We start from the raw sequence: 12743 nt of genomic DNA on the forward strand, positions 1-12743 counted from the left end.
TATAGTGAGAGAATAATAGGAGGGCTAAGAAATAATTTCAATACATGCTGACACCTGAAGGGTGAATTGGAGAAATAGGAACTGGGCCAGCCAAAAGGGTGAGGCAGGAGAGAGTGCCCAAAGTCCAGAATTAATTGATACTACAGTGAATAAAGGGAACTGAAAGGAATTTAGTATAACCAGAGTGCAAAACAAGTGAGGTTTTATAAGTAGAGTGACCATGTAAATTATCAACTAAGCATTTGGAAATGGAATGGAGTTGCTATTAATAAACACACTGGAACAATAATGGCTTACACTGAGATGTATGATCAGTCTAATTATGGTTCACATTAGTGAGGTTGTACTTTATTTAAAAAAGATATACCCTTAGGAGAATTATAAACAAGGACATGGCATGATCACAATGCTATTTTAGAAAGATAATTCTGGCATCTGAGTAAAGAATAAGTTGAATAATGGGAGAAGACAGAACAGTTAGAAAACTGTTCCAATATTTCAGGAAAAGATGATAGTTATCTGCACTAGAGAAGTGCCTTAAGGAATGGAGAGCAGTGGGTGAATTGCAGGGAGTTACCGAGGCTGACTGGGAGTCTATCTGAGAGCCACGGAAATTGCTAACTGGCCCAGAGAGAGGGCTCTCTTGAAGATGCTTTGACTTGTTTTGCTTTCAAAATCTGGCAGGCCATTCATGGTCATTGATTAATTTTGATCCAGCTTGTGTTTTAAATGAGTGAGAATCAATCATGTTACATATTGAAAATAGAATTCTTATAGAAATTCAATTGATACTGAAATAAAATTATATATATAATAAATTGGGATGACTAGATGTCTCAATTTTCTAAAACCATTTTTTATTTCATTTAAATTCACCCTGGTCCATCTTGGTTAAAAATCATTACCCATCTTTGGTTAAGGATAGATTTCTTTGATACAATAAAATTTTTAAAAATATGCATAAAAGAAAAAAATCGTATGTTGGACTTCATCAAAATTAAGAATTTCTATTCTTTAAAAGACATTGTTAAGCAACTGACAAGAAAAGTCACCAAGTGGGAGAAATGTTTTCATATGACATATCAGATTAAAGACTTCTGTTCCAAATACATATTTTTAAAACCCTCAAAACTCAATAATAAGAAAACAATCCAATTAAAGATAGACAAAAGTTTTGAATAAAAACTTCACTAAAGATGATATATGAATGACAAGGGCATGAAAAGATGTTCAACATCATTAGTTGATGAAAGTTAAAACCACAAATTAAAATCACCCACATTTATTACAAAAAGACTGATCATGCCAAGTGTTGGCAAGAATGTAAAGCAACTAGAACTTTCATCATACACTGCTGATGGAAATGTAAACTGGTACAGCTACTTTGGAAAAACAGCTTGGCAGTTGTTATTATTTATTTTAGTTTAAATTTTTAATTCAATTTATTTAAACTAAAAAAAAAATCATTCTTTTCTCTCACCCTCGAATTTCCACCTCTGGCAACCACCAATTTGTTCTGTCTCTATGAGCTTGGTTTCATATATATTCTATAATATATATAAATATATATAATATTCTACATATAAGAGAGATCATATGGTAGCTAAGGCAGAACACTAAACAGAAAAATCACCCAAGTAACTTTTTTAATGTCAAGTTAGGCTTCAGAGCATCCAGGAAGAACTGTTAACCAGAATAAAGTTTGGTTTCCAAAATACAAACAAGATAAAGAAAGCAAGACAAAAACTGGACTTTAAATGAAATATCAAAATATGAACAAAAGGGTCAACATTCATTTCAAGGACCAATGGTATGTTCACGCATTCATTTAGTGCCCATAAACTGTCAGGGACTGTGCTGAATACTGGGAGTACACAGTTTGAATGAGTAGCATGAGTAAATGGGATGTCTATAAAACAGACAATTTTTAAAAGACGTACAGAGATTGGGCCAGCTAATTCTAACAGTGAGATTATTTCTAATGGTGTCAAAATGTCTTGAGGACAAGGGTAAAATCTGTTGCAAGAATTTTGAGCCTTCCATTTCTTTCAAAGAACTATTTTGTTTTGCCAATACTGGGCACTAACTCAGTTTTTACTCAATTAATGTTTGGCAATATTGGGCACTAAGTAAATATTTATTGAAGAACAAATTAGTTAATTAATTTTCTTCCAATGACTTTCTAGGCTAAATTAACAGCTTTTGCCAAAGGTAAACATCTGTTGTTGCCAGGACAAAGCTTCTATATTAGAGAGAGAAACAATGGGAGAGAGAGGGAGAGAGAAACATCTATGTGAGTGAGAAACATCGATCAGTTACCTCTCATACGCGCCCCGACTAGGGATCCAACTCTCAATCAAGGTATGTGCCCTGATCAGGAATCAAACCCACAACTTTTTGGTATATGAGATGATGCTCCAACCAACTGAGCTACCTGGCCAGGGCGAGTTTTTCATTTTCAACTAACTAAACCAGATATGGTTGCTAATGTTGATGACCGTAAATATGAATCTTGTAATCAACCCATCTACAATAATATCTGTTAAATATAACATAAATTCTAGGGGATACATCTGAATGCCATAAATTAATTGGTGATTATTTAATTCACCTCAAGTCTCACTCATAGTGATGGGGAATTCTATAATTCTAAAAAACTATGCGAGTCAACATGGTTGAATTAGTTTTGTTCATATAGGTACAAGCAGAGCTTTTCAATTCTACTATGAATCTTATTAGCATCTCTAGATGACCAACAATATGTGAAAAAGGAAAAAAATAAGCAGGTTGCAGGGAGCCTGACCAAGCTAATCAAGATGCTCAAACACCAGCACAGCACACTTTTCTGACTACTCTGGGAGGTGAGCGCACCGGTGGAATGGGGAATTCTCCAACCGGATTTACAATCATCTCCAACATTCCCAGGACACAGGATTACGAACATCTCAAAGGAGACAGTGTTCTCACCACTCTCTCAAAGAGCCTGGAGACACTTGTAGACAAAACTGTATTTCACCCCACTGTTTTAAAAAAGAATTCTTAAACTTTAAACTGCAGGGTTCACATAAATAAGAACTTGAGCAATTTCTCCATTTCTCTGAATAATACATTTCTGCTCATTATAATTTATGTTAATTCCCCTGCTAGGCTAGGACATCATTTATGGTGTAAGAAATTTGAGGGGAATGAAAGGTCAGTCTAGAGTTCGATGTGGTAGTGGAAAAATATCTGGCTGGTATATTTCATGGAATGTTTTGCAATCACTTTGAAAATCTCTGGAAAGCGAACGCTGAAGAACTTTATAGAAATTAGGGAGTTACTGGCAAGGCCTGTTGACTGAAGCAGCTCAGTGGAAATATACCAATCCTCCAAAATCATCCTAATTCAGGTTCTCCCTCTTCTTTCTCCAGCGATCGCCTGCCATCTAGTGGATGTAATGCAGCCTAGTCATGAATTGCTTTCTCTACCATCTGCAGTACTCATGGAGTAATGTGATAATGTTTTTAAATAAGAACAGAGGCAGGAGCTTATATGACTACACATACCCGAAAAAAACAGAATCTGGTTAAAAAAATGTTTTAAAGACTTAAAAGAACCATCATGGAGTCCTTTCTTACCAAGACTTTCAAAAAACAGATCATTTTTGTACTTGATTAATCAAAAACTAATTCCCATTAAAACCAAGTAATATCAAAGTAAGTTAAAAAAGAGAACTGCTGTTTTGCATGCTACTCACTTTGAATGTCATTTTTACACTTATTCAATAAATTAATTTATTTTGTATCATTATACCATAATTTTAACATGTATGCTAAGAATTATATAATCAATAGTTACATATTGAGCACCTCCAATGATAGATGATATGAAAAATACAAAAAAAAAAGTAGGAGATGCAAGCCCATCTTTAGATTTACAATCTAGTCAGGGAGAAAAAAAGTAATCCAAATGCAACAATTAGTAGCCGTGCTAACTTATGTGGTCCAAAGGAAGAAACATTTGGAGAGAACTTGAAAGAAGAGGGGAAAGTTTAATAATGACACTTTAAGTGTGTTTTAAATATAATTTTGAGACAAATGATCAAACCCCTGGACCTGGAGACAGTGAAGATGCTTTTTTTATGGCAATGGAAAATTTATATCTTAATATAAAGGGAAGGAAAACTGGATCTGCAATGAAATACAAGTGGCCATACTCTGTGAGTACACTGACCAAAATCACCTGAGCAAGATTTGCAACATCGTGAAGAACTTTATAAAAGAGTTAAATTATATTGCAACTACCATCTGAGTGAGTCATTAGACCCTTCCTTATTTGCCTGCAGTTGAGCAACTACTGGCTAATTATAAATGAAACCAAATTCCTGTAATTGGACTCTAAATATATTCTTGTAAGCCTACCTATTAACCAAAGAGAAGCTCCTGGTTGCCAGACTCTTAAAGTGTCTGGGAAAGGAAATATCAGTTTATAGAGCCAGGTGCATTGGAGAACGCCCCACTCATCCCTCCAGGTGTTCTCTCTGCCAAAGCATGGGGCCATTCTCACCCTAATCAAGGGCCAACAACTATTCTCCTTCATTCCCCCTCAAAAGGACTTTTGTTACTTTAAACAACTCTTCATCTCATATTAACATGAATTTTAACATTTTACATTTTTTAAGTTTCTTTGTTTTTTATTTTATTTTTCAATCATAGTTTGCATTCAATATTAGTTTGTATTAGTTTCAGTTGTATAGTATAGTGGTTAAATAATCATATACTTTACTAAGTGTTCTGCCGATATTTCTAGCACCCACCTGGCACATTACACATAGACATTACAATATTATTGACTATATTCCCTATGCTGTACTTTACATCCCTGTGACTATATTATAACTACCAATCCCTTCACCTTTTTCACCCAGTCTCCCAAACCCCATCCCCTCTGGTAACCATCAGTCTGTTCTCTGTATCTGTGAGTCTGTTTCAATTTTGTTTGTTCATTTACTTGGTCTTTAGATTCCACATATAAGTGAAGTCAAATGGTATTTGTCTTTCTCTGACTGACTTATTTCACTTAGTATAATAACTTCTAGGTCCATCCATACTGACACAAATGTTAAGATTTCATTTTTCTTTATGGCCAAGAAATAGTCCATTGTATATATGTATCACTACTTTTTTACCCAATTTTCTATTGATGGGCACTTGAGTTGCTTCCATAACTTGATTATTATAAATAACGCTGCAATGAATAAATGAGTGCATATATTCTTTCAAATTAGTGTTTCAGGTTTCTTCGAATATATACCCAGAAGTGCAATTGCTGGATCATGAGACACTTCCTTCCACTTTTAATTTTTTTAGAAACCTTACATTTTTTAGAAGCCATACTGTTTTCCATAATGGCTGCGCCAATATGCATTCCCACCAACAGTGCATGAGCGTTCCCTTTCCTCTACATCCTCAACACTTGTTTGTTGATTTATTGATGGTAGCCATTCTGACAGGTGTGGGGTGATATCTCATTGTGATTTTAATTTGCACTTCTCTAAGGATTATTGACACTGAGCATCTTTTCATGTCTATTGGGCATCTCTATGTCCTCGTTGGAGAAGTGTCTATTCAGTTCCTCTGCCAATTTTTTTATTGGATTGTTGGTTTTTTATGTTGAGTTATATGAGTTCTTTATAAATTTTTCATATTAACCTCTTATTGGATGTATCATTGGTGAGTATCTTCTATTCAGTATGTTGTCTTTTCATTTTGTTGATGGTTTCTTCGCTGTGCAAAAACTTTTTAGCTTGATGTAGTTTCATTTGTTTATTTTCTCTTTTGTTTCCCTTGACTGATGAGATATGTCAGAAAAAAATATTGCCACCAGTAAGAGAAATGTTAAAGATTTTACCGCCTATGTTTTCATCTGGGCATTTTATGGGTTTGAGTCTTACATTTAAGTCTTTAATCCACCTTAATCCATTCTTGCATATGGTGTAAGAAGGTGGTCTGGTTTCATTTTTTGGCATGTATCTGTCCAATTTTTCCAACACCATTTATTGAAGAGACCCTTTACCCCATTGTATGTTCTTGCCTCTTATGTCAAATATTAGTTAACAATATATGCACAGGTTTATTTCTGAACTCTCTATTCTGTTTCATTGCTCTATATGTCTGTTTTATTCTAGTACTATGCTGTCTTGATTAATATAGCCTTGTAGTACAGTTTGATGTCAGGTGGTAGTGTGATACTTCCAAATTTGTTCTTCTTTCCCAAAATTGCTGTCACTATTTGGGGACTTTTGTGGTTTCATATAAATTTTTGAATTATTTGTTCTAGTTCTGTGAAAAAATGCCATTGGTATTTTGATAGAAATTATGTTGAATCTATAGATTGCTTTGGGAAGTATGGACATTTTAATAACATTTATTCTTCTCATCCATGAGTACAGTATATGCTTCCATTTATTTGTATCTTTTCCCATTTCTTTCTTCAGGGTCTTATAATTTTCTGAGTACAGCTACTTTACCTCCTTGGTTAAATTTATTACTAAGTATATTTTGAGGCTATTGTAAATGGGATATGTGCCTTACATTTTAAAATAATTGATCCTAGAATTATATTTTTCTGTTCTCATCTAACTATTCTTTGACTTTTGAGCCTCTTCTTATTTATAGGATCCAAATTCTAATAATTATAATTACCATTTGTTTTTACTATACACCCTCTTACACTTACAGTTTTATTCATCTGCTTTTTTATTTAATATTAATAAAAGCACTAGTAGGTTATTATTGTCTCACTTTTTAAATAAGAGAGGTAATGCAAATTGCAAAACATGTCACAGATATAAACTAGGTAGGGACTTGATTTTAGATCTTTCTGACTTCAGATCTTATGCTTGGGTGTTGTTTGTTTTACTGGACTCTCCTGCTTTCTGCTGAAGAATATGTGTTACTGAAATATTTGATCTTCTTTGACCTTCGCCTGCTGGAGATATATTATCTGAGTACATTCCCTTGCAGTTCACAAACCTTGATTTAATCAGATGAATTTGATATAGAAAAAGACTTTTTAGGTCAGGGAATACAGCTTCCTGCCAAAAATAGAATTTTTCCTTTAAAAGCATTTATTGCTCCAAACACACTTATAATAAATATCAAATTTTCCTATTGTGTAGCCCCTATGAAGTCATCCTGCCAATATTCAAGATTGCCGTGTAAATACTATCAACTATTTCCCACCTTCCATCACAACCCTCCTGCAGCTACAGTATCCCACTCTCCAACTGCTCTGCTTACCAGATGGAAATATTCTGCCATTTCTATTTAGAAGGATTGTTCCTTCAATGGCTGAGCTGACATTTGATTCCAGTGGAGCAACAAGGTTAACAGAAACTTTCTATCAGCAAAAGACTTTGCCAAAGAACAAAGCGACCTGACTCCACACCTGATGAGAGGCCAGGTACTCTCAGGAGCCCTGTTAGCAATCACATTTCTGGCAAGCACTTGTCCTTGGAAAGAGGTGTGGGGAAAGGGCGCATGCAAGTCCCCTGGTCCTCAAGGCATCATTGGCTAGCCCATTGAAACAGTGTAAGGCAGTAAAGGGTTCCTATGGAGAAGAAAGTTCTAGCTCCCTTTGATTTTCCCCCAAATGTTACAGGAACTATTTCACTGGGCCATAACCACACAAATTACACTGAGAACCAGCTTGCTTTGTGTCCCAGGCAACTTCTTCCAGGATGAGGGTAGCTCAAGCTTGTGCTAGGAAATGAACTCAAAGTCAAAATAGCAGAATCCACCACTAGGATCTCTTAATTAAGCAAGATATTCACAAAAAGGTACTGGAGATTTAGAAGGCTTTTTAAAACTTGCAATAATGTTAAATACACACTCTAGCTCAGCTCACTGAACTTGACAGGAATACTAAGTCAACTGAGTGGGGGTGAATCACTTTGGTGATGCTGATCTGCATGGAGATAGCAGCAAAGATCACGGAAAGCAAAACCCAGGATTGGAGCACGGAAGGCAACGGTTGCTACCTCTCTATTAGTGCAATTAACAAAAGTTAAAGACATTTCTGGAACATAAGTGGGGTGAGGTGCAGGGGGTGACCTGGGGAGAACCCACACTTGAAAGTTGCCATACTGGGAGCTACTAAGAATCAGTTAAGAAATAGCTTGATGATAGCTAAGAGTACACAGAGTCAGACAGCCCTGCGTTCAAATTCTAAATCTGGTATTTACCACCCAGGAGAAGTAACTTGACCTCTCAGAGCCTCACTTTCCCTACCTGAACATTGAGATGTTGTGGGGATTAAATAAAATAAAGTCTGGAAGCACTTGGTGCATTCTACCTCCTCCTAAATGAAACTTACAGAAATAAAAGGGGCTATAAGTGTTGTGGCCATCACTAACTGTCCACTGACCAAAACAGAAGCAGTATCTAAAAATTTAAACCAGTAAAGCAGAGCCTTGCTCCATCTTTACCAACCAAACCACCCTCTGATGACACTCTAGAAGGCTGTTTGCTAGTTCACTCACCTATTGCCCCCAGAATCACATCAAGTAGGTCATTCCAGTATACTCATGCACAAGGTCAGCTTCAAATCTCTAAAAAGTACCGCAGATCCCATCAGAACCTCTTACTTAAAAAAGTCGCTAAAACCTCATTTGCCAAAGACCACCTGAGACAAACTCAAATTTATTGACTGGATGCAGAGTGACCATGGAGTGATGGTAACATGGTGGGAGGGAGGAAAGAAGGGTCTTATATAAAGTTTGGCTTTTGTGAAAGATTCTGAGGCAGATCTAAGAAAAGTAAGAGCCAGTTCTATATTGGTTGATGTTTCTGGGGAAAGATGATGGAAAAGAGGGACTAACAAGGACTGAGTACTGTCATGAGGTGAGGTGGGTTTAACAACTGGATAGTCCCAGTATTAATAGATGGGTATAAAAAGCTGACCTGGGGACATTATTCAGAAAAATGCTGTCGCTCAAAGACCGCAATGACAGCTGTTGTATGACCTGGAGAAGAATGGTGTCTCCTATTAATGTTGCAGCTGGCTTATCTGGGTGTGTCCTCCCAGCATGGTGAACAACAGTTTGCCTTTTCCTTTTTCACTGAATTGATTTCACTCTTTCTGTCCTAGATAGATGTTTTCCTCTTTCTAAGTGGCCCCCTATAAACTGGATGTGGGATTCATAGGAACTCTCTGTAGTACCTCTGCAACTTTTCTGCAACTCTAAAACTATTCTAAAATAAACTGTTTTCATGTTATGGAAACAGTCAAAACAATCCATAGGACAATTTTTTTAACTGTATTGATGAAAGTATTACATAGGTCCCCTTTTCTTCCCCATTGACCCCTTCTAGCCTGCCCCCACCCTGGACCTCCAGTACACTATTGTCTGTGTCCATGGGTAATGCATATATGCAAACAAGTTTAGTTTTAAAGTGGTCCCCTACACAACCCCTGACAGATGCTCATTCAATCTTCTCACAAGTACTACTACACAGGGAAGTAACTCCATTCCATGTTTTAATGCCTAACATTTTTAATTCTTCCTCATTTCAGCCAAAATCTGCTTTGTCAAATGCTTCCATTTAAGGGTCCCACATAGATGTCTGTGAAGATACATGAACTAAGTTTACCTCCTTTTCCAAAATAGTTGTATTTTTATTACACACAAGGCTATTGAGAACCTTCTTAGCCTAGAATGTCTGCTCCTGGGGAACCTCCACCAGCTACTCCATTCTGTTCCTTCTCTCCCCCACACACCTGCTCAAGGGACCATCTGCTCCTCTATTTGCATCTCACCATTCACTTGTCTCTTTGTCCCCTGACAATCAGGTTTGTTTTCCTGCACTTGACTGAAACTGGTCTCTCAGCCGGTAGACCCAAGAGCCTTATCAGACTCCTTTTCATCATTGACCTCTCTGACCCCATTTCCTTCTCCTCTGGGTTTTCCTCAGGTTTTTATTTGAATTCCCCTCCTTTTTAGAGCGCTTCCACTCTCATCTCTACACAAATGGTTCCCAAATCTCATAATTTCCCCTGATCTTCAGACATATATGACAGGATTACTCATTGTGATACTAACTTAGATGGTCAATCCTTGCATTTTTCTCTTTATTTTATTCCAAACAGATAGTTTGGCCCTTGGAAATCCCATAGAGAATTCTGCTGTATGGAAATCTGAAGGCCCTTCAGCCCCTTGCTCAAGTCTAACCTCATTTGCCAATACACCCCACTAGACAGAAATTCCATCCAAAGGCTGTAGGCAGGCCTGTGGTAATCTTTGTCCAAAGCACTAATAACAGCTAAAAAAAAAAAAACAACTATAAATCAGGTAAATGTCCACCGTGATATTTAGCAAGAGGTCAGAAAGCTAGCAGGCATGTTGCCAATCTCTCATAAAAGTACAAAAATATTCTCTTTTCATCTAGAAGAAGAAGTGATAAAGCTTAAGAGGAGGTCTGGTTACCTAGAGGTGTAAATAAGTACTGTATGGTTTGTTTTAGAGCTGAGAACATTTTTTAGAATCCTTATCCATTTGCATGCTATGGAAACAGTCAAAACAATCCATATGACAATTTTTAGTGCAAACAAGGATGTGCTGTACACACTGCTGAACGAAGACAGAAACACACCAAGAATAAAATGAGAGGAGGGCTCAACTGAGGACTCAACACATGTAAATAAAGAAGAAAAACCCTCTTCACTCAATGATGCACTTGTGAACACTGGTTAAATGTCCTTCAACGTTCTGTGAAATAGATGGAAACTGTGTTTTGTGTAAAGATCCTAATTAATAAAAGAGTAATATGCAAATTGAACATCACTCCAACACACAAGATGGCTGCCCCCATGTGATCAAAGATGGCTGCCCCGATGTGGACACAAGATGGCTGCCACAAGATGGCCAGCAGGGGAGGGCAGTTGGGGGTGACCAGGCCAGCAGAGGAGGGAAGTTGGGGGCGATCAAGCCTGCAGGGAAGGACAGTTAGGGGGGACCCAGGCCTGCAGGGGAGAGCAGTTGGGGGGGACCAATCAGGCTGGTAGGCAGAAGCGGTTAGGGGCAATCAGGAAGGCAGGCAGGCGAGCAGTTGGGAGCCAGCAGTCCTGGATTGTGAGAGGGATGTCTGACTGCCCGTTTAGGCTCGATCCTACTGGGATCGGGCCTAAACGGTCAGTCGGTCATCCCTCGAGGGGTCCCAGATTGGAGAGGGTGCAGGCTGGGCTGAGGGACACACACACACACACACACACACACACACACACCCGTGCACGAATTTCATGCACCAGGCCTCTAGTTTAGAAATAATACAAAACTGAAAAACAAAGCTTAGAAACCCAGAAACTCCACCATAACCACATAACCCAACCCCCAAAGTTGACATTCAATAAAAACTAAATCTTGGTCTTCGGGAGAGTGGCTGTGGTTTCCTGCTTCAACAGTGCTTGGATGGAACCAGTGCTCACCACCCCAGCTCGCCGCCCAGGCCGGCCTTCCGCGCCTCCTCATAGTGCCCTCAGATCCCTCCTCATAGTGTCCCAAGGCCTCCGCTTCCCCTCTGCACAGCCGCCTCTCCTTAGCTGCCCACCATGACCCTGACCAGGTCCACCTCCAGGTGCACCAGAACTACCATCAGGACTCGGAGGCCTCCATCACCCGCTGGACCAACCTGGAGCTCTAGGCTTCCCATGTCGACCTGTCCATGTCTTACTGCTTTGACCGTAATGATGTGGCTTTGAGGAACTTTGCCTAACATTTTCTTCACTAATCTCATGAGGAGAAGGAACATGCTGAGAAACAGATGAAGCTGCAGAACCAACAAGATGGCCCAATCTTCATTCAGAATATCAAGAAACCAGACCGTGACGACTGGGAGAATGGGGGGAATGCAATGGGGTGTGCATTACACTTGGAAAAAAGTATGAATCAGTCACTACTGGACTTGCACAAACTGGCCACTGACAAAAATGACCCTTATTTGTGTGACTTCATTGAGACTCACTACCTGAATGAGCAAGTGAAATCCATCAAAGAATTGGGTGACCACGTAACCAACTTGCACAGGTTGGGGGAGCCTGAAACTGGCATGGCAGAGCATCTCTTTGACAAGCACACCCTAGGAGACAGTGATAAGAGCTAAGCTTTAGGCTGGTTTCCCTTAGCCCTGGGGGTGACTTCCTGGCCACCAAAGCAGTGTGTGCATGTTGGAGTTACCTTTACCTTTTCTATAACTGTACCAAATCATCCACTCATGTCTTTCATTTGTACCATTCCTTCAAATAAAGTAATTTGGTACCAAAAAAATAAAATAAAATCCTAAATCTTAGAATATTTCCTGAAAATTTTTTCATTTATATTTTCTAGAATATTCATGCCTGGGTGAAGACAGTAGTTTAGTTTAAAATCTGTACCACAGTAGTTTAGTTTAAAATCTGTACCACATAGGTTTTTTTTTTTCTTTTTTAAGTTAGGTCATGTATGGATTTTTAAGGTCAGATTAATTTTTTATTTCTCTTGAATTCATTTTTTCATTAAGAAAACATATTCATGCCCTAGTTGGTTTGGCTCAGTGGATATGCTCTAGCTGGTTTTGCTCAGTGGATAGAGCATCAGCCTGTGGACTGAAGGGTCCCGGGTTTGATTCCGGTCAAGGGCACATGCCGGGGTTGTGGGCTCAATCCCCAGTAGGGGGCGAGCAAGAGGCAGCCAATCAATTATTCTCTCTCATCATTGATGTTTTTATCTC

The 12743-nt window shown here is 38.3% G+C and overlaps 1 pseudogene across 1 annotated transcript; it reads left to right on the forward strand.

Annotated features, from left to right (window-relative positions):
* Positions 1–2878: 2878 nt before the first annotated feature.
* On the forward strand, positions 2879–12137 carry LOC307105712 (ferritin heavy chain-like; annotated as a pseudogene). Its single transcript has 2 exons — positions 2879–3007; positions 11532–12137. The product of its transcript is annotated as a ferritin heavy chain-like (transcript).
* Positions 12138–12743: the final 606 nt, after the last annotated feature.

Source organism: Cnephaeus nilssonii, assembly GCF_951640355.1.
Source record: "Cnephaeus nilssonii genome assembly, chromosome: 9".
Lineage (NCBI taxonomy): Eukaryota > Metazoa > Chordata > Mammalia > Chiroptera > Vespertilionidae > Cnephaeus > Cnephaeus nilssonii.